This window comes from Oryza sativa, chromosome 9 (assembly GCF_034140825.1).
Source record: "Oryza sativa Japonica Group chromosome 9, ASM3414082v1".
NCBI lineage: Eukaryota > Viridiplantae > Streptophyta > Magnoliopsida > Poales > Poaceae > Oryza > Oryza sativa.
Window position 1 is genome coordinate 15,958,182 of NC_089043.1, and position 22,852 is coordinate 15,981,033.

Genomic DNA, 22,852 nt, shown 5'->3' on the forward strand with positions numbered 1-22,852 from the left:
CTTTTCTTCAATTAAGTCATATCACATAAATTATTTTTAGTCTTTAGATGATTAATCTATGGTTCAAATTATCTCTCTTCTTTTCTTCTCCCATTTAGTCATATCATCTCAATTTTGTTAGCCCTTAGATGTATGGTCAAAATTATCTTCTTTTGTTCTCTCACATCATCTTACTTTTACTTTTGAATCATCATTCTATATACTATTTAAATTTAAATCTTATCAACTTATGTAAACTTATGTACTAGATTACATTGTTTAAGCTATCTTACATATTATTTTAACTTATTGTTGTCATAATAAACTCCTGCAGCAACGCGCGGGGTTTCACATAGTTGCATATATAGGTACAGGGTTTTCATCTTGCAGATGGATCAAATGTAGATGATGTAGCCACCGCATCACCCGTTGGGTTTGCCTGGAGCCCCCTATCCTCGCGAGCTACCTCCAATGCCAGACTCTCCTTCATCTGAACAACCACCGTAGTCATTGATGGCCTTTGAGCAGGAAGAGGTTTCGTGCATAGCAGAGCGATTTCCACCACCTTCCACATGGAGCTGACATTGTAGCCACCATTGAGCCGCTCATCGGCAATGGAGCTTATATCTCCTGAGGCAACTTTCTCTTTGACATGTTGAATAATGTGACCATTGCCTTGTAAGATTGGACCCTGACCGGTGGCTACCTCCAGAAGAACAACACCAAAGCTATAAACATCACTACTCTCCGTGACCCTGCCAGTTATATGGTATCTAAAAAATATATTTTATTATAATAAGTAACGAGGCTAAAGATGAGATGCATAGAAGTAACATAATTAATTGGGCAATCTATTCTCGACATGGCAAACTGAACTAACAAAAAAAATACATTCAACTAAGAGTAAATTTCAGATAAGTGCAACTATTTTATCAAAATTATAAGTTTGCTGCAACTTTAGCTAGCTAGATATTTCAGGAAACTGCCACAACAATATATGACTTTAACGGAAAATTGTAACTTTATTCGTCTAACAAGTTTTGGTCCAACATGTTATACACACATGCAATACTTATGCTAGAGTAAGTTGGGCCCACATATCATACACACGTAGGCGCTAAAGTTGCGGTATTGTGAGAAAATCACTTGATATTGTTGCAGTTTTATGAAATATGAGAAAATCACTTGATATTGTTGAAGTTTTATGAAATACCCATCTAAAGTTGTAGCAAAGTCAAAATAATTGCATTTTTTTGTGAAGTTTACTTATTTCTGAACAAAACAAATATACAAATTGATCTAGTGTGGATGTAGAACGAAGCACATACTCTGGGTCAATGTAGCCCATGGTTCCAGCTACAGTGGTTGACAAGCCCGATTGCGTGTCGCTAAGATAAATTTTAGAAAGTCCGAAATCTGCTATTTTAGCATGTAGATTTTGATCCAAAAGAATATTGCTGGTCTTCACATCGCGGTGAATTATTGGCCTGTTGCAACCTGTGTGCAGATAATCTAGACCTAACATGCCCCAAAAAAATAACTACGGTGAGAAAAAAAGAAGTGCTCCAGTCTAAACACATTTGCTTAAAACAAATACATTTATATAGTTGTACCTTGTGCAGCATCAAGCAGAACTCGCACACGCATTGCCCAATTCAAGGATTCACCCACACCAGTTTTATCTTCATGTGTGGAATGTAGACAGATATAGTTAGAATGGCACCCAACAAAAAGTTCAAAAACTTACATTTCAGTTTTAGAAATTTACGCAATTCTATCACAGTGTTGAATAAATTAATCAAAATAGGATTGTTTCTTTGACAAACTCAAAGTAGCAAGTACAATAACGATAGGATCAGGAATATAAAACTAGGACTAATTTGTTACTCTCTATTGCAGGTATTCACAAGGAAGAGATTTAGATAGTCACATAAATGTTCTTACTTCACATATTGACATTTCTTCAAATTAGACAAGATGGCTTCTCTAGGGTTCAAATAATTAAATATCATTATGTAACTTTGAAATAGTAAGGCAACATTTTAATTCTTAGTCTACCCTATAATTCACCAACTCATTCTTATACCTACATACTCATTCATCAAATCCAACGGCCTGTATCATCTACGATAGAACCAACGGATCGGATCGTCTCACGGATCCCATCGCATCTTTCCCACTCGCCCCACGCCCGCACGTCTCTCCGCGCGCTTCCCCCGATCCCACTCTCCTTCTCGCACCCAACTCCTCTCTCCCCGTCTCGCATGCGCTGCGCCGCTGCGCATCCTCCATAGAAAACCCTAGACCAAGCGCTCGTCATCGTCGTCGCGCTGTGCCCCCTCTCCCCTCCGCATGCACCCGACTCCCTCTCCTCTCTTCTCTGCCTCTCGCACACCACCACCCCCTCCCCCCCCAAAATCACTCACGCCGCCACCACCGTCGATTCCGATGCCTCGCCATTGTGCCGTCGTCACCGTCGATTCTGATGCCTCGCCATTGTGCCGCCGTCGAATCCCACCTCCACTGATGTCATCAGCGCCCATCACAGCGACCGCATCGATCGACTCGCGATGCCACCGACGTCCCACCAAGCGCAGATAGCGCACCGTCACGCGCCGTCGATCCCCCACCCCTCGTGTCGCCGACGCCCCGCTATCGCGCCGCCGTCGATTCCCGCCTCTAGATTGACAGCGCCCCTCGCGCCGGCAAGGATCCTGCGCCGCCGCCAGGACTCCTCACCTCTCGCCCCCTTCTGCACCGCAGCCACCGGAGCCCTCTCCACCACGACGTGAACACGGTAATCATTGCTCAATCCCTTTCCTTCAATCATTACGGTTCAAATTCCTGATTCTGTGTATTAATTGTACGGTGACATGTGAAAACGGAACAGAACATGCATTTTATTAACAAGAGATTCTGGATCCTTTTTCTGCGTGAGAAGAGATGCAGCGGCCATATGATTAAAGTAACAAAATCTGTTGTAATATTTAGCTATGGCCATGGAATCAGAGCTTGGAAGCTGCTAATTTGTGTGTTCTTACCATATAAAATATATTCCACCTTTTGTTTGCTTACGGGAGCTACATTTAGCACTGCATTTCTCATGCTCACAGTTACTTATTTTGATAAGATACAATGGAAGTGAGAAATTAGTGTTAGGTAGTTTTGGTTTGTCCTTAATTCTTTACTATGCCCAATATAAAATGCGCAAAATTCGATGCTAACGCTATGACGACATTTGACAATACAAATTAAACACGCGCATATAAATAGGGCAGATGGGTGGTATCCAAAAACATATAATATGAATTTTTGTAAACATTGCTTTAAACTATATTCATGAATGTAAATTTAAGCAGAACATATAAATAGTAGATACATTATTTCTTTAATGTAGGAAACATCTAAAAATGCTTTATTATATATTTTCGTCCTAAAAATACATCTCCATTTGCTACTTACATTCACGTTTTAAGCTTGGTTTTCTCATCTACTCCTAATCACTGAATTCATTTCTTAATGAAAATTCAACTTGATTTTTGTGCAGCACTTCTTTTTTTTTTTTTGCAAGGAGAAGGGCAGTGGATTGACGACTAGGAAATCAGGGCAAGGAGAAAGGCAGGGGATTGTTCCATTTTGATTTCTCAAATTCTGACTTTATATGTCAGAAGAATAAACATTACTTCCTCTCTTTGCTAAACAGGATGTCACCATTCCTACCGTCGCACTACAAATTCAGGATGTTGCCAAGCCCCAGGCTGGAATGAGTTCTAGCCGCCTATGACTTTACTAAACCTTACGACATGTGGTCAGTTTCAATATCACGCCTCGTCCCCTTTTCAGTTCCCATGTGCTATTGCCTCATGATGATCTAGATTCCCATTTGCACATTGCACGGTAGGTGATTGATTTAATGCTTACTCAGGGCAATAATATCATTGTAGCTATAGGTAATTAATGATATAATCTCCAGTATAATTTGGTTCTCCTCGCCGTAGAGTGGCTCCATTTTTCATACTGATAGATAGTGAATAGGTGAGCAATGGAGCGGAGAAAGCAAATATGAGTCACATTTATTATCTAAAAAAACTCTACAACCAATTCATGATGGTCGAACTGATGAGTTCGCCACCGCTCTCCATTAGGCAAATAGTTAATTATTAGGGTTATATATGCACGTTTTTTTTTTCTAAATGTCGAAGCTCTATTATCTTGATCTTTTTAACCTAAATACCTTGTTCTCCGTTGGAGTGTTGTATAACAATTAATAATAAATGCAATGATTTACCCAAGCAAGGCTACAAATTTTGTCAGTACAATATTAGTGGTTTGTCTTGATGTTTGTAGGGAAGGGGAGAATGAGAGTCCCATGAACTGCTCGATTTGAGGTCATGTTAAGTGATCAGGTCCCATATTTCAGATCATGTTCTTCATATCCAGTTCATTCCTTACTTCTATGTATTCTTTTCCAAATAATCTTCTATTTATCAGTACAAATAAATTGTGCTATTTCGGAATGTTTTCTTTTCCAAGTTTCTACCAAAAAAAATCATGTGCCTCATGTTTAACCAGGTGGTTTGACATCTATTGAACTACATCGAGTGTTATTTACAAGGCAGCCAATGACAGCAGAGGTGGAGGCCTATATCATTGTTGTAGGGCACATGGAGGTGCTGCTCGGGTGAAGGGCCAGGGAAGCGGCGACCTCTGGGTCGGTGAGGTCAGCTTGACTGATGTGTGGTTTGACTGGTATTACATGATTTGATCAACTTATCTTTTTTGAAAAATGATACACTGATTTACATGATTTTGTGTTGTACCTAATTGGCAGGATTGTCAATAGTTGCATTATTCCCCACTTGATGATCAATCATGATTCCCCTTAAGATATGGTATTGTTTAAAGTTGGTGTTTATGCTAACTCTTGCCTAGGAAAACATTGAGCAAGCTAAAAATTTAAATGAACCTGATTTATGTTGTTCAAGGCCTAGCCTTTTTGTTTGTTTTGAAACACCTTAATAGTTCTTAAGATTTCGTTTCACCTCTCTGCAGCACAAGCAAGGCATTTCAAGTTGAACACATTGAAGTGCATAATTGGCTATGGGGCTGTTAAATAAATCTGAAGCACGCAGTGGCTGTAGATATCCAAGTATTCTCCTACATACTGGATCAATCAGAATTGTTTAGGTTTTGTGGGGATCTGGATAATATTTTTCTGAAGCAGTGGTCATAGTATGCAGATAATATTTTTCTGAAGCAGTGATCATATTATGCAGATAATATAGATGATCGAGAGAATTCCTTGCCACTGAAACCAATTTTCCTAATATACCACTTAACTAGATTTGTTACCCTTCTCATGCCATTTCCAAAGATGCATAGTTATCGAACATCAAGTGGATTGTAAAATGGCTCTTATGTTCTTATTGTGGTTTATGTGTATTATACTTTGTATTACGAACAGCGGTACGTGGAAGTTTTTTTTTTTTGGCAATTTGGATGTACAGCATTTGAATTATAAGATATCACCGTAGCGTTAGCACGGGCACATTACTAGTTATAATAAAGACTAAACTTCGGAGTGTACGTACAAACCTCTCAGAAGATCAAAAAGATTGCCTCTAGGCATGTACTCGTAAATAAGAGCTAAATGAGCCTTCTCCGAGCAGTAGCCAACCAAAGAAACTAGATTCTTGTGACGGACCTTTGTCAAGCTCTCAAGCTATGTAATGAGAAAGAAAACATGGCGTAAATCATATATATGATTTTGAGAGTTCAGAGTTGTATTCTAAGGTTTCTTAAACCTCCATATTTCAAAATTTAGGTACCTCGGCTAAAAACTCATTAAACCCGTGCGATGATTTTTCAGAACGGATCTTCACGGCAACTTCAGTATTGTCTTCTAAATAGCCATGGTACACGCATCCGAAGCCTCCTTCTCCAATGAACTGTTGGAAGTTATCAGTAAGCTTCTTCAGCTCATCGTAGGTGAAATGGCGATTTTCATTTTTTTGTAGACGATCCCAATGATATTTTTCACTTCCTGGGATAGAAACTTGTTGCATAAAAAACCAGTTAAATAGAATAATTGCCCGATGGAGTAAACATTAATTATCAATATACTTGAATACAGGTAACGTGAGAAGAGCACACATACTATTGGACTTTCCTTTCGCTCTCCAGATCAAATATGCAATTAAAAGTGAGACCACTACCAGCACAGGAGCTGCTATTGAGATAGCTAAGATAGCAGCTCTTTTTTTAGATCCGGGCAGGTTTGTTTTGTTGCAGACATCACCATTTGACCCATAACTGAAATTACAAAACAATGAGTTCAGAGCTTACTTTGTTGTAAAAGGAACCGTCACATGCCAAATGATCAAAGGAATATTGCAATTTCGATAAATATAGATTGTGAAACAATACAGATCGACAAGAGTACACGCACCTGAAAACGAGCGATCCTTCATTTAGTTTACACAGGGAGTCTGGAATTGGTCCATTCAATTGGTTGCCTGACAAATTTCTAGGGAAAGTGACATGAAGGTTAGAAGTTAAGTAATGTCCTGATCTGCAACAATCTACAACTACAGCAGGGATGAAGCCACAGGGGGTCCTGCCTTCCCCCCCCCCCCCCTCCCGGCGCTGCGCAGCCCAATGAAAATCAAGTTTTTTTCTTAATCTTTTAGAGTACTACATTTTATTAATATCCAAGTATCTGATAGTCATTCTTACATAATTTTTTTTACTGGATCATTCTTACATAATTTGGCGGCTAATATTTCAAGGGTACAATTTATTATGTTATAACGTCTCGGTCATGAACGTACTGAACCTCAATCCTATGGTATAATTTGCATCTCCACTTCAATTTCAAAAGTTTAAAAATATTAGTAATACTTTCAAGATAGATAGTTTTTCTCATTTTCCCAATGTATAGTTTTGTCTGGTTATTTGCCTGTCTATCTATCTCAGATGATGTTGTCACCATTTGTGATCTGTCTTCTCGATGAGTACACATATGCAGTATGATTACCTACTCATGATCTATATTTTGTATTATCATACGTTCTTTTATGTTGATACGTATGATATATTGCCTATGGGAATTCTGTAAATGATGCACATATTATTTTTAGTTAATTTTACGATCGTAATCACTTAGTCAAGTTGCCCCTCTCGTGCAGTGCTCAGATCTTGGCTAGCCACTGGATGTAAAGTACCAATCACTTGTGAAAAATACTCTGCTGTGGATCGAGTTTGTGTTTTAATTTCCAACAGTTGAATGGCAAATTGGTGATCCTCATTTATGTGATATGGATGTTCAAACATAAAAAAGCAGAGGCAATTTCAGACACTTACAGATACTCAAGTGCTGTGAGCAACGTGAAGTTACTAGATATCACCCCATGCAAGTTACTGTTGGAGAGATCGCTGCATAACAAAATTTTAAGAAATCCAACAGAAGGCAGAGGTAATATACAGAAGGCAGCTAATAATATATAATACTATATATGCAAGATCTTGCGAATAATACTCACATTGATATTATCCTAGGAATATTATCACTTGTGTTCCGACATTCCACGCCGTCCCATTTAAATTGGCTCGGGAAACATGGATCACCCATCCAATTCTTTTTTATCCCGTACTCAACTTTAATAGCCCATATAGCATCAACTATGGAATAGGGAAAATAACTTTCAACAGAAATGGAGTTGCATAGAACGCAAAATTATTTAAAAATTGTTCTGAATCGTTCACGTACAAGGGAATTAAACACTTGATTAAGGAGGACACCCCTAGCAAAATAAATAGTAATTTGAACTATATATGAGTTTTAAATATTTGACTTATGACAAGACAATAACCACAAGCAATTTGAAAACGGAGAAAGTATAACTCATCAATTTATCTTCATATGGAAACTAAAAGTGCTAATTAAGATTAATATATTTTGGTAGTTTTTATCCAAAGGTGTGATTCTAACCAAGAATAATTTAGGAGAAGAAATTGGAATGAGAGTCAAAGATGTGATTTTTTTTATGCATATTGAGACTATTGAACATATTTTCCTTGACTGTCATATTGCAAAATTTCTATGGAGAATATTTTATATTTCCTTCGGACTGAAACCCCTGATAGTATATCTAATATGGTTGGAAATTAGATTAATGGTGTTGAGTCAAAAACTAAGAATCTCATATTTGTTGGAGCATCTACCTCAGAGCATCTTTTCTTTGACTTTCGAATAAAAGAATTTTAGAGAAATTTCAGAGCATTGGATTGCTATGAAAAAAATTCCTACGTGATCTTTGAAGCAATTAATTCCTTTCAAATTCCTTAGGATTATCTCAAATCATATAAATTTTGGAGGATTCTCAACGTAAGTTTCATCAACTGCTTGTGAAAATCCTTTTGTGCTCATCTCTTTTGTGATTCATATTTTTTTCCTGGGCTCTATCCAAACAATCATTTATATAGTTTTCTTCCGTTTTTTTGATCCATGTATGTTAAAAATCCAATGTTGCAAAGGAGCCCGTGTTTCTCCTATCTAGGCATGGCTGGCCGTTCAATCGGATCGAATAATTCAAATCAGTAGTTCCACGGTATTTTTGAAAATTCGGTCATCGGAAAGTGAATAACAAGCACTTCAGTATTCGGTTACTTCAGTTTGGTCTAGGTCATGCTGAACTAACAACAATACAAGTTGACACGGTGATAAAAATCACAAAAACTAAAAAAAGCGATCGACGAATCAAATTAAGCAACAGTCAATGAACCTGGGGGAAATCAAGCCATGACTTAGGATCCTCTCGATCTCCACTAGGTGCCCCAGATCCCATCGATCCTGGTAGGAGCGGTTGGTGCCACTGTCGTCTCCCGCCATTGCCGTTCCTACTGGCACCGACACCTCCCTAGCAGGCCATGGCTCCCATCGCTCTCCTCCGCAATTCTAGAAGCGGCGGTCTCTAGCGCATGGCCTCTGAGGTATGGCTGATCCATGGGCGCTAGAGCATTGGGCGGCGGCGGCTGCGGCTGCGGGTGCTAGAGATCCGCGAGCGTCAAGCGGCGGAGTCGAGTGCTTGGGATTGCATTGCGTCGTCGTTGCATGGAGATGCACTGGGGGTGGGTGGAATATATTGTTTCTTATTGGGCTCAGTTTATGATTTTGGGTTTTTCAATCACTTCGATTAAGAGAGGGAGAAATAGATGACCGAATCAACCGAGTAAAATTATTCTAGGAAAGAAATACTCCCTACATTCAAAAATAACTACAGTTTTACACTGTCTATGTCTAACATTTGACCGTTTATCTTATTTGAAATTTTTTTTTGTGATCAGTATTTTTATTGTTATTAGATGATAAAACATAAATAATACTTTATGTGTGACTAATTTTTTTAAAAAAATTATAAAATATTTCAAATAAGACGAACATCTATTCTACTATAGTTGTCGTTCTAGATTAGCAAAAAATTAAGGTTTACGGAAAATGACCATAGTACCCTCTAAATAATGTATGGTTGGTAGTTGGGGGATGGATAGAGGATATATTTAATTGGAGATGATTGATGTGACGGAAGGTATATTTTAAAACGATAAGCTTTTTATGATAAATTTTGAATTTAAAAAAGGATGGAGAGAGTAATTAAGTAGCATCCATGCTAGTAGCATTATATATATATATATATATATATATATATATATATATATATATATATATATATATATATATATATATATATATATATATATATATATATATATATATATATATGAAGAAAGACGTTCATTTCTTAAAATATCCCATATATGTGGGGGGAAACCGAGGAAGGGGACAGATCTATCCTGATGGTAGCAAGAGTAACAATACGGTCTATAATGCAACGTCAACAGGTGTAGTAAGAAAAATACTGCGTAAAGAAAAGGGGGGATATGAAATATCCATAGTCGATGCATCGGATGGACGCCAAGTGATTGATCTTATACCTCCCGGTCCAGAACTTCTTGTTTCAGAGGGGGAATCGATCAAGCTTGATCAACCATTAACAAGTAATCCTAATGTGGGAGGGTTTGGTCAGGGGGATGCAGAAATAGTGCTTCAGGATCCATTACGCGTTCAAGGCCTTTTGTTCTTCTTCGCATCCGTTATTTTGGCACAAGTTTTTTTGGTTCTCAAAAAGAAACAGTTTGAAATGTATATATATATATATATATATATATATATATATATATATATATATATATATATATATATATATATATATATATATATATATATATATATATATATATATATATATATATATATATATGTTGTGGTCTGCTTACCGTCTTGTTGAAATGTGGTGGGAGTGTCATGGAGATGAGAGTGTAGATCTCATATGCATTGAGCATCGGGGGCAGCACGGACTCGGGCGTGGCCGCAAGAGTGACGTTGAAGTCTCCATCGATGGCCCTGTACCATCTAGTGCTGTAGACGAAACCAGCAGCCAGGTAGTGCGGCCTGTACTTGTTGGGCGGCCCGCTGTTGAAATAGACGTTAAATTCACGGACCTGGCTGTCCTGGAAGTCGGCGAAATGCAGAAACACCGCGAACTGGCGGCCTGTGTTGTCTTGCCATTTTATGTTGAGTATCGTGCTGTTCCCAGCCACTTGGACGGCATCTTTAAGAATTGCTGCGGGCACCTCGAAGCTGGATTCCAGCTTGATGTTGATCGATGTGGTGGTAAGATTCTCCCACATTGGATTATTAGTGTCCTGGTGCCACCAGTACCGATCAAATGGATCGTTAGGGTACCTATATATATGTAAAAAAAGGAACAAAAAGATTAAACATCTGAATAAAATCAGTATTATTACTAACAAAACTAGGGACGAGATGTAATAACACATATATAAACAAGAATACAGCTGCCGTTATATTGTCAGTTCTTCACAACTGGTCTACAGTAGCACTCCTAAAACTGTCTTCCATCTGCTAAAACCATTGACTTCAATTGAGGACGCGAATGGCATATACTGGGCGCTGTACTCACACGCAGATAGGCCATACGGTAAAGAGACGTGCAAATGTTTTTTTGGCAAAAAAAAATAAAAAAAGAAAAACCAGATCAATCACAGCCCGCAGAATGCTCCGAGTTACAAATTCTCCAAAACCCTGGAAACCCAATCAAAACAGGGGATGGCTATATATTACGCACACGCGCGCGGCGCGCTAGACATGTACGTCGCGCACGATGCACGGCCCACAACCATCTCTCCACCTTATCCCATCTTCCACCCCTCCCCCTCCCCCCCCCCTCTCTCTCTCCTCGGACGATGACACTCCAGTAAGCTCGATCCTTCTCCCTCCGACGAGCCCCCCTCCCCTCCGGCAAACTCCTCCAACGAAGAAGAGGGGATGAAACTGAGCAGCCTTCCACCAGTGATGATGACGATGAAGGCCTCTATCCGGCAAGCCCCATCCTCCCCCTCCGGTGAGCTTCCTACGACGAGATTGTCTGGCAACTAGGTTAGTTCTTTTTGCACCACAACCAACCCCCCCTCCCCCCCCATCCCCCTACTCACCGATGCCTCAACATGTCAGCATGGGCCCCGCTCAACCGTCCTCCTCACCCTTCACTTTACCATGCTTTACTGCCGCCACCAACACCAACCCGCCATCTGTTGCCAACTCTGTGACTCCGCCGACGGCGCCCGCTCTTATCTGCCACCCACCGCCAGTCCGTCGCCTCATAAGTCGTCCCTCTAAGCCCTGGCGCTTATCATGACGCGGTCAAGACAGCCCACACGAGTTTGCCTGCTAGCGCGTATGCGCGAATTAGCATTCTTGATCAAAACAGCAACAGAAAGACTAGATCTGTTGCTCCTAAGGCCTGAAAAACGCACAGAAGCATTCGTCTCCGCTCACTTCACCGACCGTTCGTACCCCCGAAGCATGACCAACTCAAGTAGCCCCAGCTTCCAAGTCGTCGCTCTTGGGGTCCCCGGTCTCCTCGCTAGAGGGGTTAGCGGTCCATGGCCTGCCTCCCTGCGCTAGCCTCAGCCCCTTCCCACAACGTTGCAGGCCTCTTCCCCATCCCGACCCCGATGGCCTCCTCCCCGTCCACTATGACATCTGGCCCAATTTGGATGACCCATGTGTGGCTCATGAGAGCTATGTGCACATGTTTAGTACCATATTAGTAGTTTAGCGACGTTGGAAGCAACTTATACTTCTGACGAACCTCCTCCTCCCTCCAACGAGCTTCCTCCAACGAGATCATCTGGCAACCAGGTCAGTTCTTTCTGCAGCACACCTCCCCTCCCAACCATGTCGTTGTCCGGTCTCACTGGTGCCAAAAGGCGTCAACATGCCAGCACGGCCTCCTCCCCCTCTCCTTCACCTCGCTTTGCCGCACAACCAACACTGGCCCACCGCTCGCTGTCGACCACATGGCTCCTCGGCGCCGCCCACCCTTGTTTGGTAGCCACCGCTAGTCCACCACCTCTTAGGCCATCCCTTTATGCCCGATGCACATCATGACACGGTTAGGACCATGCGCGTGAGTTCACCTGCCAGCATGTATGTGTGAATCAGCACTCCTAATCAAAACAACAACAAGTGTGTCAATCGTCCCCAATTGGAAGGCCTAGGCCCATCACCACCAGATTTGTTGCTCCTGGGCCTAGAAAACGAACAGAAGCATTTGCTTCACCGACCACTGGTATTGCCGAAGCATAGGGCTGGACGAAAAGCTCGTGACTCATTAGCTCGCTCGGCTCGTTTCTAGCTCGGCTCAGCTCGACTCGACTCGTTTGGATTTATTAACAAACCAAGGTTTCAGCTCGTTTGTTATAACGAGCTAGGTCGAGCTGACTCGCGAGCTACTCACGAGCCAAAACGAGCCAAACCAACAGCCACCTAGCCCAGGAATTAAGGAGAAGTTTGATTGTAGCCCAACAAAGCCAATAGGTCACCTGGCCCATTCGGTAGCATGGCAATGAAAAAACCCTAGGCTTTAGTCATAGCACACACGCATCACACTGATCTCTTTCTTTCTCTTGATCTCTCCCTGTTTCCCATCGCTCCACGCCGCCACAACTCCATCTCTCGTGTCCAGATCGAGAAGGAAACTTCCAGATCGAGCCACCGTCCGCCGCTCTGCCACTACACATGTGGCGTGCCTTCTCCCCGCTCCTGCGTCAGTGCCGCTCCCTACCTCAATCACTCACTGGTGTCGCTTTCTACCTCCGTCCGACGCTGCTCCCTTCTTCCCTACCTCCGTACTGCACTGCTCCCTACCTACATCAGGTGCTACTCCCTGCCTTCATCCTGTGAGGCCGCCGGCTGTGCGCTTGTCTGCTATGGGCATGGAGGATGAAGAAGAAAGAAAGCTTTTCTGTTCACTTTTTCGCTGTCACAGTAGGAAACTTTCAACTCTCTTATTTTCTTCCTCCTTTGATGGATCAAATGGTCGAAATATTTGAACTGGTGACTGAGGATGCATTTGTTGATTTGCTTGTTGGAGTGGGTACTTTGCGCATTTGCAAACTTGACTTGAGTGTCTTGGCGCACGAGTTAAACGAGCTGGCTCAAGCTTCCAACCGAGTCGAGCCGAGCTGGGCTTCTAGCTTGTTAGGATAACGAGCCGAGCCGAGCTAGCTCATTATCCTAACGAGCCAGACCGAGCGAGTCAAGCTAAGTCGAGCCAGCTCGGTATCCACCCCTACCGGAGCATGACCAGATCTAGTGGCCCCTGGCCTCCTTGTCGTTACTCTCGGTGTCCCCGGTCTCCTCGCCATAGGGGTTGGCGGTCCATGGCATGCCAAACCTGTACTGTTGGCTTCAAGCGGAATGACTAGTGCGCGAATGTGAGCCCACTAATCATCTCACGAATGGGTCACGACGAGGAGGATCAAAGGTCACTTGTCATTGTGCTTGGTCAGGAAAAATGGCACGGAAATTTACCCATCGGGTAAACGTCAAGCATGCTCATGGGAAGCTGGGCATGTAGGAGCGATAGACTGGAGTCGAGAGCGTTTATTTTATTTTGAGTGCGCCCACTAATCAGAAGTAACGAATATGCGCCAAATAGCATCCCTAGACAACCTTCTAGCGATTCAAGATGGCACAATTGATGTGAGATTGCAATTGTATATAACATTTGGATGGTTGTGTATCAAGCATAAGAGAAATCCAATGTTGCTATTTTTCCAAGTGTTATGGTTGAATGACATTAAGCTTTATAGCAATAACTACACTTAATGATTGTAAATGCATATGGTGGATGGTTAAGATCAAAGCATTAGATAGATCTAAAAGCTACTATTTTCTAAATGATATGATTCAATGTGTATCAAGCTTTTTGTTCTAACTATATAGGATATATCAATTTCAAACAGAGATTTAAACAGATGTATAACATGAATGGCATGGATTAGCAAATAGTAATTATCAGTAACACAATTATATATATACGTACCGAGTAACGCTAGCGGTCGTTGGCCCCAAATTACGCCGACGATACAAGCGAATGTACTGGTTGGCCATGACGGCCGGGTAGAGCTCGCTGCCAAGCGGCCTCAGCTCAACCGACGACGCGAATGGCGTACCCTGGCCGGTGTTCACAAGACACACGGGTGCCCAGCTTCCCCACGCCACGAACAACGCCTCGTACACCTGCCTCCCATCGGCCGGCTGCACGGTGTCCCAGTAGTTCGTCCCAATGTGCAGGTTGAACTGCAACCCAACGGAGTTGTTCTTGCCGTCGTAGTTGCCATAGACGGCCACCACCCGGACCAGATACTTGCTCCCAGCATCTGTGGGCAATGTGTAGCAGTTCCGCATGCCGGAAGGGAAGCTCCTGACGGTCAGATCAGGGCGTATATGACCTTCCTTGAGGTCGGCTGCAACCTCGTGGTTCTCCCCAGCATCAACGTACGGGCCATCGGGGACGTAGAAGATGCCTCTATCAATGTCCGTGTAGGCACCAGAGTCGGCCTCTAGACCACAGTCAATGCTCAAGAAACCTGCATATGCAGTCATGCACTCACAAATGGTGATGAACATCAAACCCGAAAGAAAAGTAACTAGGAATGGATATCCTAATCCCTCAAAGAGAGATGTCCCCCTTTTGATATATTTTTTCCTAAGTTTAATATAAACTAGGAAGGTAGCCCGCGCATTCACGCGGGCATCCGTCGAATGCTAAGTTTGAGACACATTTGCCACGATTTCTCCATAATTTTTTCATCGGTATTAATTAATTGTTTTTATAATTTTCTAACCTATTAGCTTTATATTATATCATATTTAAGTAATATTTATAAGCAATTATTTACAATCTTCTTTATCATTTGAAAAGAAGGTAGACTTACTTTCTTTAGAAAACATATCAACGAAAGTAAAAGTAAGGTATTTTTTTAATTACATAGATATTATCATAGTTTATTATGGGATGAATTGGGGACTATTAGGAGGACAGTGAGAAGAGTTAGGGAGACAAAGGGAAGATAGGGAAGAACAAAAGAATATATGGGATCCGTGAGGGTATCATTATGCGGAAGTTTTTAGTCTATTTTTTATTTAGTGGAGACACATTTTTATTAAGTAATTGGTGCACTTAAATTATAGTATCAAATTTAGTTGTATATATACATTTTTCATCTTTTAAATTTGATGCGTGTAGTTGGTTATTTGACACTACTTAAAAAATTATAGACACCATGAAAATACGTAGAGCATCGTCATCATTGTTATCATGGTTCTAATTTAGCTACATGATGCGTAGAAAATTAGCCCATGTGGCATATCATTTCTATAGTCAAAATATAGTTAACATGGGTCTTAAATTATTAGCTTAATCACAAATAATATAAATATACAAACCAGTTGGAAATTAGATGAACAGTTATTTTAAAGTAGTTAACCACGGTATACTCTTGCACTATGTAAGTACACTTAAGTACGTACACTGAGAGAGAGAGAATGTTCGTTATTTCTATATCGCTCCAAGGCCGAACATAGGCATGTTATTTTACAAATCTAATCTTACTGTGTGACATGCATACTGGATCCAACAGCTTTAGTTGAAATCAACGAACAGATCTTTTTCATTTTTTTTTCTGATAACTTGAGAGTTATGATCTATCTAATTAAATTTTTTTTTATAAAAAACCGACATATACGACCCTAAACATGGATAAATTTCATTTTTTTCATTTTTACATATACACACACACACACACACATATATATATATATATATATATATATATATATATATATATATATATATATATATATATATATATATATATATATATATATATACATACATACATATTCAAATTAGCATTGAATATTTGTCCAGTGATATTTGACACCATACAAATATAAAAATATGATGTGAAATTATTTAAAAATATCATAACATCATTTATTACATATCGACGCATATGTCATGATGTATTTAGCACTATAGTATAGCTATTATGAGTCATTAATGGTTTGTTTAATTAAAGGAGTACAACATGATGATAAATTGTTCAGTCAAAAAAAAAACTTGATGGTAAATTGCATGTATAATTTAAAAGTTATGAACGTTTCAAGACCGGTGATATATTATGTCGTCAAGTTTGCTACTTTTATTTGCATAACATGTAAAATGTTAGAACATAGTTCCATGTGCAATTTTTTTAATAAAAGCATAGTTCTTAACATATTTTATTAAGAGAAATTATCTGGCACTCTATTCAATCATATTGACCAAATTAATTACAATCTGCCTAAAAATTAACAGACTCAATGGTAGCGAGAAACACATGGAAAAAAAATATTCACTCGAGTAATAATCTCACTAACATGAGTTAGTGGGTTTTGATATTATTATGGATCTAATAATTTTTAGATACTTTTTAATACTTATATCGTAACCCCGTACTATATTAAAGAAAATGTAAAGATAAGCTATATCAATGAATACTCACGGCGTGTGTCACGTGGTTATTATAGATCTAATTTAGCAATACATGTTGGCGAGCAAATGGTTGTCAATACTAATTGCTACGTGAGAAGGACATGCAAAAGGATATTAATGTGACATTTTTTATTAGAATATAGGCTATTTTCCACTAAGAAAGGCTATAATAAAATATTTTGACAATAAATATTATGCACATGTAGGTGCACTTTCAATAGGATTATATAAACGTGTGTTAGAAGGTGCATTTGTGGAGATGTGAGTGTGAAGCTGCGTATGTAGTGGTGTGTGTGCACGTGTTCGTCTACTTTATAAAATAAATAAATACAATATTCCATATGTGAACATTTTTTAATTAAAATGTAGTTAGTATAAAAATATAGTTAATATAGGATGCAATATATTTTCTTCTGTTTTATATTGAAGATAGATCCTATTTTAAATAGTGAATTATGGTTTAAATAATCACTATGGTAGAAAATAAAGAGAGTAAAAGAAACCATAGAGGAGGGTGCGGATCATGAACTGATCATGTGTATGTATACAAGCATAACAGGTTTGAATCTAAAATTAAGAGGGAAGGATGGATTTACTTTTCCCAACTGTATCTACAAGTTTTATTTTCTGCTTTTTTCAGCGTATAGTGAGTACCACGTGTACTTATGTTTGGAAGGACAGATGGTAGATACGCATACAAACATAACAACTTTTGGCTGTGTTCACAGGTCTCGGTTCCAATCCTCGCTTCCCGCACGTACGATTTCTGCTACTACTAAACGGTGTATTTTGTTTGCAAAAAAAAATTATAGAAATGTGGCTGTAAAAAGTCATATTAACCCGTTTTAAGTTTTTTAAACTAATACTTAGGCTGTGTTTAGATTCCAACTTTTTTCTTCAAACTTTCAACTTTTTCGTCACATCAAATGTTTGGACACATGTATGGAGCATCAAATATGGACAAAAAGAAAAACTAATTGCACAGTCCGACTGTAAATCGCGAGAATACATTTAAAGAAATAATTAATCCGTCATTAGTACATATGGATTACTATAGCACTTATGGCTAATCATGACGTAATTAGGCTCAGAAGATTTGTCTCGCAGTTTACAGTCGGAATCTGTAATTCTTTTTATTATTAGTCTACGTTTAATATTTCAAATGTGTGGCCGTATATGTCAAAAAAAAATTTGGCCAAACTTTTACAGCATCGAAACATGGCCTTATTTTTTTTAAAAAAAATCTTATTAATACTTAGCATCGAAACATGTGCATAATAATAAGTAACCTCGTATTCCATATTAGGACAGAAGGATTAACATTTTTTTCCTAATCGTACACGCGTACAGAGGTAGTATGTATGTTTATTTCCTACTTTCTTCCTGTGAACAGTGCGTATATACGTATTTTCCTTGACGTATATCTGCTGATGACATTTTTGACGGCACAATACCCTCGCACCTGTCATACATAGGCAGAAGAGAAGGGGTGGGTTTTTTTTTAATCTAATCTAATGGTCCATATTAATGGGTTCACCAATTTAAATAAAAATTAAGGGCTGGATGTATTTCTGCCACGTGGCGGCTTAGGAGCGTTTTTAGATTGCCACGTGGCGGCCCAAGAGCGTTTGTACGAAGTTTGATAGGTTGATAAATTCTAAAAAAAATTAACAATGAGATATATCACTAAAAAAGTTCAAAATTAAATTAAGTAAATTTATAAGTGTATTATTCATAGGTTACACGTTAAGAAAAAAAGGTCAAATTTAGATGTGAAATGTACAATTATTATTCATAGGTAGATCAATTTGATATATGTCATTACGCTCTATATTGTTAGATATTTTTAAGAAATATTTAAATACTATCTATCTATGTTCGATTATATACTAAAAGTGCACTTTTAGTATAAAATAATGGATCACTAGTTTAAGAAAAAAATTAAGGGCTAGATATTAATTTCTAATCTATTGAAACGCCATGTAGAGATTTAGGAGCGTTCATGGGATAACTAAGTGACAACATATAAGTGTGTTTGCAGAAAGCATAATGCACGTGCAGCAAAGCAGCACTCCTCCTACTTCTCCTCCTCTCCACTTCTCCCCTCCTCTCCACTTCTCCCCTTCCATCCGGCCTCTCTCTTTCCCCCACTCCCACCGATGTCATGCTCGAGTGACGGCGGTGGCCTCGGACAGCACCGGCCGCCTCTCCACCCCCCACACGCGCGGATCCGGCCACGGAAGGGGCAGATCCGGTGGGCCCTCCCCCTCCCGCATGGATCCCGCCGCCTCTCCATCCCCCTCGCGCGCGGATCTAGCGATGGGAGGGGCGGATCCGGTGACTTCAAGTGACGACGACAGTGGCGGCGGCTTCGGGCGGTGGCAAGGAGCTCAGGGGTGGCAGCTGGTCCACCGGCGATGGCAACGGGAGTAGCGGATCCGCTGCCTGCGAGCTCTGGAGCAGTGGATCTGGTGACGGCGACTCCGACAGTGGCGGCCCCAATGATGGCGGCTACAGCATCTCAATGACAGCGATGGTGGAGGTGCAGGATACAACACCGCCGGTGAAGGGGTGGCGAGAAGCGACAGTGGCGACGGAATGGGAGCTTCTGCTAGGGTTTCTGGATTTATTTTTTGGATTCTGTTTTGCTGAATTTTGTTTTTGCATGCGGTCAGCGGCTTCCCACCTAGATAATTACTGATTTTTGCTGACAAAAATCAGACACCTATGGGCACACGTGCGCTTCACGTGCCTGCGAAAATGTGTTCCGACCACATGGAAAAAGCATTTATGTAGTAGTGATTGCTTATAGGGGTAAATTATATATATATTGTACTATATGATATAAAGATAACAAATAGATTGGAAAAAAGTTATTTAATCAATACCAATGAAAATGCCTTTGGAAATAGTACTTTTGAAATGCAACATGAATAATCTGGCTGATATTATACTCTTATAAATTTCTAACCATTACATAACCCAAGATTCAAGTCCGTGCCTAAATTTCTAACCATTGCATAACCTAAGATTCATGTCCTGGCGATAGGCGGGCTAGTTTAGAGAAACAAGGGAACGTCTTCTCTTGGGATAAATTAGCTTCCTAGGAACGTTAATTAACAAAGTAAGATTCATTATCTAAACAAAACAGGCGTGCAAGTATCTTATGAGCCGATAATTGAGTATTTTATACAGAAATTGACTTTGGAAATAGTACTTTTGAAATGCAACATGAATAATCTGGCTGATATTATACTCTTAAGGGCTTATTCGGAATGGAGGAGAAACATTGGAAAAATGAAGGATTTTGGTTCCTATGGATTACTTTACTGTGGCGTCATTCGGATCACAGGAAAACATTCGTAGGAAATACATAGGGAAAATTCCTGCGCTAGCCATACCACTGCAAGGTCACAGGAAAAAAAAATCCACGCCGACCTCTTTTTTCTCTCCCTCCGCGTGGGAACGAGACAAATCATGCCATCAAGCAACTAAAGCATATTATTAGGTTGATTAATGTTGTTTAATTCACTAGTAGCATGTGATAATTTTGTAATAGTGCACCTATTTTCTTAAAGATTCCTATGTTTTTCCTTTACTCCATCCAAACACCTATTCACATGAAATTCCTATGTTTTCAAATCCTTTGTTTTACACTTGCATTCCTATCCTATTCCTACGTTTTTCCTGTTCCTATGTTTTTTCAATCCTGCATTCCGAATGAGCCATTATAAATTTCTAACCATTACATAACCCAAGATTCAAGTCCGTGCCTAAATTTCTAACCATTACATAACCTAATATTCATGTCCGTGAGAATAGGCGGGCTAGTTTAGAGAAACAAGGGAACGTCTTCTCTTGGGATAAATTAGCTTCCTAGGAACGTTAATTAAATAAGTAAGATTCATTATCTAAACAAAACAGGCGTGCAAGTATCTTATGAGCCGATAATTGAGTATTTTATACAGAAATTTATTTGCAATTATGCTAGTACTAGTACTATGGATGCACTGAAAAAAAAATCAAAATTAAACCTTTCCGCTGGCCGGCCGCAGGAGCCACGGCGGCTAACACGAACGCAGCGAAGAAAAGCAAGAGGGCCATTGTTGGCTGCCGAGCCGAGCTAGCTAGAATATGGGATCTTGCGCGTCACTTGCAGATGGCGCGCAAGGCAGTATCTAGCTAGCTCCTCCTATATATACACGTTGTGTAGTACTCCCTCCGTTTCAAAATATTTGATACTGTTGATTTTTTAAGTACGTGTTTGATCATTCGTCTTATTCAAAAAATTTAATTAATTATTTATTCTTTTTATACCATTTGATTCATTGTTAAATATACTTTCATGTGCACCTATAGTTTTACATATTTTACAAATTTTTTTAATAAGACGAACAGTCAAAACATGTACTAAAAAGTCAACGGTGTCAAACATTTTGAAACGGTCGGAGCAGTACTTCCAGTTGACTGACTTGTGGTAAGAAAACGCCATACCTGTAGTTCGCGCGTTGACGGAGACTCAGAACATCACCAACAAAATACCAAAACTCAATCCCCCAAATCTTATTTTTGGAATATCTACTGTGATTTAAAGGTATAATATTATCTTACCCTCTAACATATATCCTAATTTAACTTTCTAAAATAAAAAATATCTTTATGGATACCCCTTCATGTTCACAAACGAGAAAAAGAGGGCCCGTATGAAAATAAAATAAAGGGTTTCCCATAAAGGTAAATTAAAAAAAAATCGATTTTCCCAAGCAAACCACTTAGCACGCCCTCTTGCAGGCACACGAACACACGCACAGCACCAATGCACACTTACTCCAATCCTCTCTTGTCTGCTCTCCTGTGTTCTCATCCTCTCGTTCTAACTCATTTCGTCTCGTTCTCTCTCACTCTCTCTCTCGGGGTGGTGGATGTAGAGATTGTTGTTAGATTAAATGGCATAATAAATTCCATAAGCCCACAGCTAATGTTAAGAAATTAATACCATCTTGGAAATCAATATGGAGGGATGTCAACTTAAATATGTTGCTATTGGAGAGAGCATCTTGGGCGATTGAGGTAGTGGTGCGACTGTCACATGCGCACGTGCGCAATAAGCCTAGCCGGACATGCGTGCGAGGCAGATTCCTCTCCCAACGTTACGATTTGTTTTGATGAACAAAGCATAACCGACAGGTGACGTTACTCCGGTAACGGGCAGAGCAGTAAATCGGCATTGAATCATATTGATTATCTGCTAACATCTCTCTGTCATACGTGCAGTATAAATCCCACCCCACTCCACCGCCGGCACAGTACAGAGCACACCCCAAAACTCTCTATGTTCATCCTTCACTCTGATTCTATTGTTTCTGCTCATGAGCTGCGCCTCTATTTCCCCAGTTCTAAGCATCTGCATGCATGGATACTTGGGAGAACCAAGCCTCCGGAACTCCGTCTGCTTGGGTACCTACACAAGTAATTGGGGAGCGTTTTCTAGTGCGATTGCTCTGCATCAGTTATGCACTGCTTCCTCTATGTCGACTCTCTGCACTGCTTTGTTTACTTCCTCTATGTCGACATGTCACCCAGTAGCGGCAATGTTGGAGGTGTTGGTGGCAACAGCGCCAATGGTGGTGCTAGAGGCAACGGCACTATAGGAGGCGAGAACAGCAACACCAACGGATCGGAGGCATCAACACCAACACTATCTCATCTAGTACTGGAGAGTTCTCTGGGTAAGTTACCTTCATCACTGTAGTGTTAAACATGCTTCTTGATGATGCTTGTCAAGTTTTTCTTTTTTTTTGAGAAAGCTTATCAAGTTATTAACATGTTCATATTTAGCACTATCACGAGATCAATTCCTGGTAAACGTGTCATGTTTATTATCTTTTTACTGGATTAAAAAATGC

General features: G+C 40.1%; 1 long non-coding RNA gene and 1 pseudogene across 1 annotated transcript; one reads left to right on the forward strand and one right to left on the reverse strand.

Moving 5' to 3' along the window:
• Positions 1 to 200: 200 nt before the first annotated feature.
• Positions 201 to 21,115, reverse strand: LOC107278492 (probable LRR receptor-like serine/threonine-protein kinase MEE39; annotated as a pseudogene).
• On the forward strand, positions 2,256 to 5,473 carry LOC136351903 (uncharacterized). The gene is made up of 3 exons (XR_010735181.1): positions 2,256 to 2,776; positions 3,527 to 3,597; positions 3,683 to 5,473. It is a non-coding gene; the product is annotated as an uncharacterized lncRNA (long non-coding RNA).
• Positions 21,116 to 22,852: the final 1,737 nt, after the last annotated feature.